Source organism: Lactuca virosa, chromosome 6, assembly GCF_052849685.1.
Source record: "Lactuca virosa cultivar CGN04683 chromosome 6, Lactuca_virosa_CGN04683_v6, whole genome shotgun sequence".
Taxonomy (NCBI): domain Eukaryota; kingdom Viridiplantae; phylum Streptophyta; class Magnoliopsida; order Asterales; family Asteraceae; genus Lactuca; species Lactuca virosa.
In genome coordinates, this window is record NC_136431.1 from 240,068,233 (window position 1) to 240,073,974 (window position 5,742).

At 28.9% G+C, this 5,742-nt stretch overlaps 1 long non-coding RNA gene across 1 annotated transcript; it reads right to left on the reverse strand.

Moving 5' to 3' along the window:
* Nucleotides 1–4,247: 4,247 nt before the first annotated feature.
* Nucleotides 4,248–4,972, reverse strand: LOC145118716 (uncharacterized). Its single transcript, XR_013713423.1, has 2 exons — nt 4,942–4,972; nt 4,248–4,848 (listed from the first exon to the last, which is right to left on the reverse strand). It is a non-coding gene; the product is annotated as an uncharacterized LOC145118716 (long non-coding RNA).
* Nucleotides 4,973–5,742: the final 770 nt, after the last annotated feature.

Below are 5,742 nucleotides of genomic sequence, written 5' to 3' on the forward strand. Positions count from 1 at the left end.
TTTATAGGCCCATAACGCAAACACAAAATAAGTGTTTACAACTATAAACCATTATAATTTTTTAATTTCTAAATTGTAAGAAACTCGACTATCATTTTTACCAACTCGAATTTCTGGTTACGCATTCTTGAAAGATTTCGCAAGGAGTTGGGTGAAAGTGATGACTATCGTACTAAACACCATCTTAATTCAAAGTTATCGAGAAATAGTGAGATGTGTTTCAAAGATGAACGGGTTGTAAAGGAGAAGCGGTCAAGGAGATGAAGAAATTTTTCAAGAGACTTTGCATTTGTTTTATGAAGAAACGAGAAAGATGTTGAAGTTTAATGATCTTTAGAAAATGTTAACTTCTAGTCCAAGATGGAGAGAAGTCGAAGATGAAGTCCTACTAGGAGAAGCACAGGTAAAAATAACAAAAACATACTCCAATGGATACATAATTTCTTCTAATGCTCGTGTCGAAGTAGAATTAAATAATGACGAAAAGCTCCAGCCAGATGAAATTATTCGACCAATGGGTAGGGACAAAGCAAAAATGAAGGTGAAGTGATATCCTTCCAATGCATCGAATTTCAACAGCGAAATAGACAAAATACGAAAAATGACAAAGACATTTGATCGATACAATCTGAATTTCGTTAGACGTTTGTCATTTGATAAAGAAAAATTTGCCAAAAAAGAAAAGGAGCACGCGGAAGAAAAAGAAATAGAAGATATGCAATTTTGGATGCAAAATACTGACAATCTTTCGAGATATGCCCATGAACTAGTTTCGCAGATGATAGAGAAGATCATAAAAAATATTTTCCCATAAATTATTTCATGCTTTTATAAATCTTTTTTTGTTTATCTTAAAAATATTGGTTGTTTTTTTATGAAATTTATGTTTTTGGGTTTTATTATTTACTTTTTATTTTAAGTAATGAAGTATTTCTATTTTAATTAATTTTTATGTTTATTAATTATTTTAAAATTAACTTTATTAATTTTTAAAATTAAATTAATTTTATTTTTACAAATAAAAATGAAATATACTAAAAGATAATTCTCCTTTTGTGCCTTGCTAGATAATTATGAGAATTATTATTTTAAAACTCATTTTTTCAGTTCCAAAGAAAAGAAGTTAAAGATAATTATGAGAATTTTTATTTTATTTTTATTAATCAAGGAACCAATGAACCAATAAAAAATGTCGAAATTTAAAGCGATCATCGACAAAAGGAAGGGTTGTGCCGGATTATAACAAAACTCACTTCCATTTATTTCGTTTAAAATTTTTTTTAGGTTATGTTTTTTATAAAAAAAAACTGAATATACCGCTGTTCACGATTTTTCGTTTTCTTTCCATAGAGAATCATGATGATATATATAAAAAACAAAAAAAAAATTTCGAAAAAAACTCACTTCATTTTCTTTGTTGAAAAGTTAATGTCTATTTTTTTATAGAAAAAAAATTAATAAATATATCAAAATTCATACTTTTTGGTACTTTTTAAACATAGATTCACATTCATGTTATAAAAACGATATTTCAGTTCAAATTCACATTTTAAACCTGTTCAGATTCATATTGTAAACATGTTCAGATTCACATTGTGAACCTTCTCAGATTCACAGTGTGCATAATAGTAAGTCAGATTCACAATGTGAATCTGAACTGATCAAGCTTTTTCACATTGTAAATGTTAAAAATTGAACTATTTACAGTTTAGATTCACAGTATAAATCTATACTGATCAAGATTTTTTTTAAGTCGGTGTTGATGTTTATTAATAGAGCACAAAAAATTATTTTTTTTGGTATAATTAGTTTTTTTTATAAAAATAAACTTAAATATTGAAAAAACTAACAAAATGAAGTGGGTTTTTTTCGAAAAAAAAATCGTTTTTTATATATCAACATGGATCTCTATGCAAAGAGGACGAAAAATCGAGAACAATGGTATATTCAGCTTTTTTTCGATAAAAAATGTGGCTTAAAAAAATTTTAAACGAAAAAAAAATGTGAGTTTTTTTGGTAAGAAGGTGGATTTTTTTTGGTAAGATCTGGTGTGTGTGCATCCAATTTACAAGTATACATTTATTTCCTTGGCCGTTGATTATTATGCTTTCCGACGCTCACGATTGATTCTCTATTGAACATCACTCTATATATATATATATATATATATATATATATATATATATATATATATATATAAATAAAATGTGCACCCTTGAGTATATGCTATTGGACCAAAGACCATGGGCAGGTGACATTTATTGGGTCAATAAGACAAGAAACCAAAAAAAAAAAAAAAAAAAAAAAAAATCTTCGCTTTTTAGGCGTGTAAAGGTAGGCTTTCCACGCCCATCATTGGTGCATCAAAACTCATAATTAACTCGCCAATTATTTGTTCAAAACCCACCACTCCCACCTTTTGTATTTTATTATAATAATAAACAAATAAAAATAAAAATATAACCTTATAATTAGTTTTAAATAATAAGATAATCAAGTTTGTTATTATTTATAAATTATCATTTAAAACTATTTGTGTTAATATAAATAAGTAGAAACTAAACTATGGATGTCAAAAACCCCCCCGGAACCCGTTCCCGTGGGACGCCGATACCGTACGAGACTAAATTATTAAAAAAAACCGGGAGCGGGAGCGGGGGCGGGGGTAGAATTAAACCTCATTTATTTTCGGGACCGGGGTCATGAGTCGGTATTTCCGTCCTGTACTCCCGCGGGGGCCCCGATTATACATTTATATAAAAAATATATATTTAATATAAAATACATATAAAAAATAGATTATCTAATTTTAGGTTTAAGCAATTAATTGATATTGAAGATGTAGTGAATTGGTCATATATTTTTGGACATTTCAGTATTTTATATTTGTAATGTTGGATTTGTCGTATTTTACATTTGTAATGTTGGATTTATCGTATTTTATATTTGTAAGATTGTTGGAATTGTCGTTTTGTAATGTTGGATTCGTAATGTTGGATTTTAAAATTTTTAGCTTCTAAAAGATTAGGTTTTAAGCTTTTAAAGTTATTAAAAATAGTCTTTTTAGCCTAAAACAAAACAAATTTTTAGCAAAAAAATTCAATTTTAAACCTATAAACCGGGGGAACGGGGGCGGGACCAGGGGCGATGGAGGTATCCGGGGGCGGGGGCAGCTATTTCCGCTCCCGTTTGGTCTCGTTGACATGCCTAAATTAAACCAACACTTTCCCGAACTAACTAATTATGGATGCTCTAACACGTGGGTTAAAAAAAATTATTGGTCTAAAAAGCAACTCTTGTCAATCATAATCAGATAAGCGATTATAGATATTGTGATAATTAAGAAGTAAGCATTTATTCTTAAAGGTTGTTTGATATCTTTTTTAAGTTTCGTAAAAGATAAGATCTGACTCACTTAGATTTAGAGTGTTTGATAATACAATTAATACAATTAAAAGTATTTCATTCAGTCATATAGCTTTTGATATGTCTCTTATTGGGTTTAACTCAATCAACCACGACTCAATTAAATCTGACTTAAACAACAAGTATCAAAAAAGTATTATTCTTTTATTCCAAATTTAGCATTCATGTTGGTTAAGATCAGAACAAGACAAAAATAATATTCATATGATTGTTAGAGTTCAAATATGCTATAAAATTCTTGAACACGTAACTAAAAAATAACAATGTTAATTTTGTATATATTCTAAAAATCATTTTGATGAACTCCTTGTAAAATTTGAACATCGCATGTTCTACTATATATAAATAAAGAGCTCTATATGATGTTGTAAATAAGGGTTATTATGGGCAATATAATGTTATTGATTTGAAGTAATTAAATGCTAAAATATAAAGAAAAAAGTAAGTCATATCATCTGGATGGGACTCATTACATCGGTCATGTAGGCAAATCGCAAAGCACTTTCAATATTTTGGACGTGCAATGTTTGAACATTATTTATTTTTTATTTTTTATTTATTTATTTTTTAAATTTAATATCTCAACTGCTAGACTTACATATGGACAACAATGCTAGAGTATAAAGATATTAATTCTATAAGCTTACCTTTATATATGATTTGTTGATAACTAAAAGGTATGGTTTTTGATCTAATAATCCAAACAAATTCTCTATCCTTTTGAAGTTATTATAACATATTCGTCAAAACATAACTTTTATTAATCATGAGTAAATTGTGTAACCAAATGATGTGTTATATGGTCATGCAACATGATTAGGTATTTGGTGCAACTATTGAACTGAACTTCACATCTTTTACATCATTTCCTTATACTAGCGATATAACATTACATGATTAGCTGGATTTTTTAGGTCATGATATCCAAAAAGATGATGACCATACATTTTACTACATTAGCCTAAACTTCACATCGTTTACATCATTTACTTATTGTTTTCTATTCTTATAGGGGACTTGAATAGGCTTCCAAATGACAAGATTTCGTATCACCAAACTTTCTAACCATGTACATATATATAGAGCGAGTAATTAAGAACAATTATGTTATACATATAACATGGTTGATCTGTACTCGATATCTTTTTGTAAAACGAGATCTACCTTGCTCATAAATTTCTCCAAACATATACATGTTCTTGTTATTGGATCGAAATTTAGACACCTGTCACTTGGATAAAAGACTCCTAGATTCCAAATAATCGATGGAATCAAGAGATTCCAAATTTAAAAAAAAAAAACAAGTGTCGATCACGCTGCCGACTGGCCATGCACTTACACATGGCAAGATCCCTGAAAGACTCGTCATAGATACCAACATGTACAAGTAGAATCAACAAGCTATGTTGTGGCAGCTTGTACCTTGACATGGGAACTTGAGTTAAAGTTGTACTTCCAAACAGTATAACCAAAAAACGAGATTTTGTGAGAAAAGCAAGTGAGTTGTAAGGTTACCTAGAATTCTCCACAAGTGCTAATATTTACATAGAACAATTCAAAAGACACGTGATATATATGGGTTTTGTGGACAACAATACAGCCATCAAAACACAAAACTAGTGGGGTCCCAAATGAATATATATTTGGATATGTATAATCAAAGTAAGGATTAAGATGTTTAAGAAGTAGATTCGGTTAGGTTTATTTATTTATTTTTTTCATTGTTGCAGTAACTTGGTACATTCTTCAAAAAAGTAATATTTTTGATTTTACAAAAATTTTAATCAGAATCATACTTATAGTATTCATCACATCTAACCAACTACTTAAAACAATATGTCTTTTTAAATTTGTTGGTATTAAAAAGATACATCTTGTTTTTTATTAAGACTTTTATTCAAATTTACTTATATATTGTTACACAAGAAAAAACAAAACAAGGCAATGAAATCATTAAATGACACAAAGACTTAATGTGGTTCAGTCGATATAACTTACCTCTACGGGCCGGACCGGAGAACTTTTTCTATTACACGACTGTTACAAAGTAATTACAATGGAATCTTAATTACGAATACTTATAATTGTAAAACCTAGAAACTATAGGATCAATCTCATATACTAGTAAATTGAGAATAATTAAATAGGTTCATAGCTTAACATACATCGACTATAGGCCCAAGCCCATACACTAGTAAATCTGAAGTCGTGTACGGTTGAGTACCGTTAGCTAATCCAAAAACATATCCCTTTGAAATTACCATTCGAGTTTTCTTCATTCCATTTCAATCATAGTATTTATTCGGGTCACCAAAT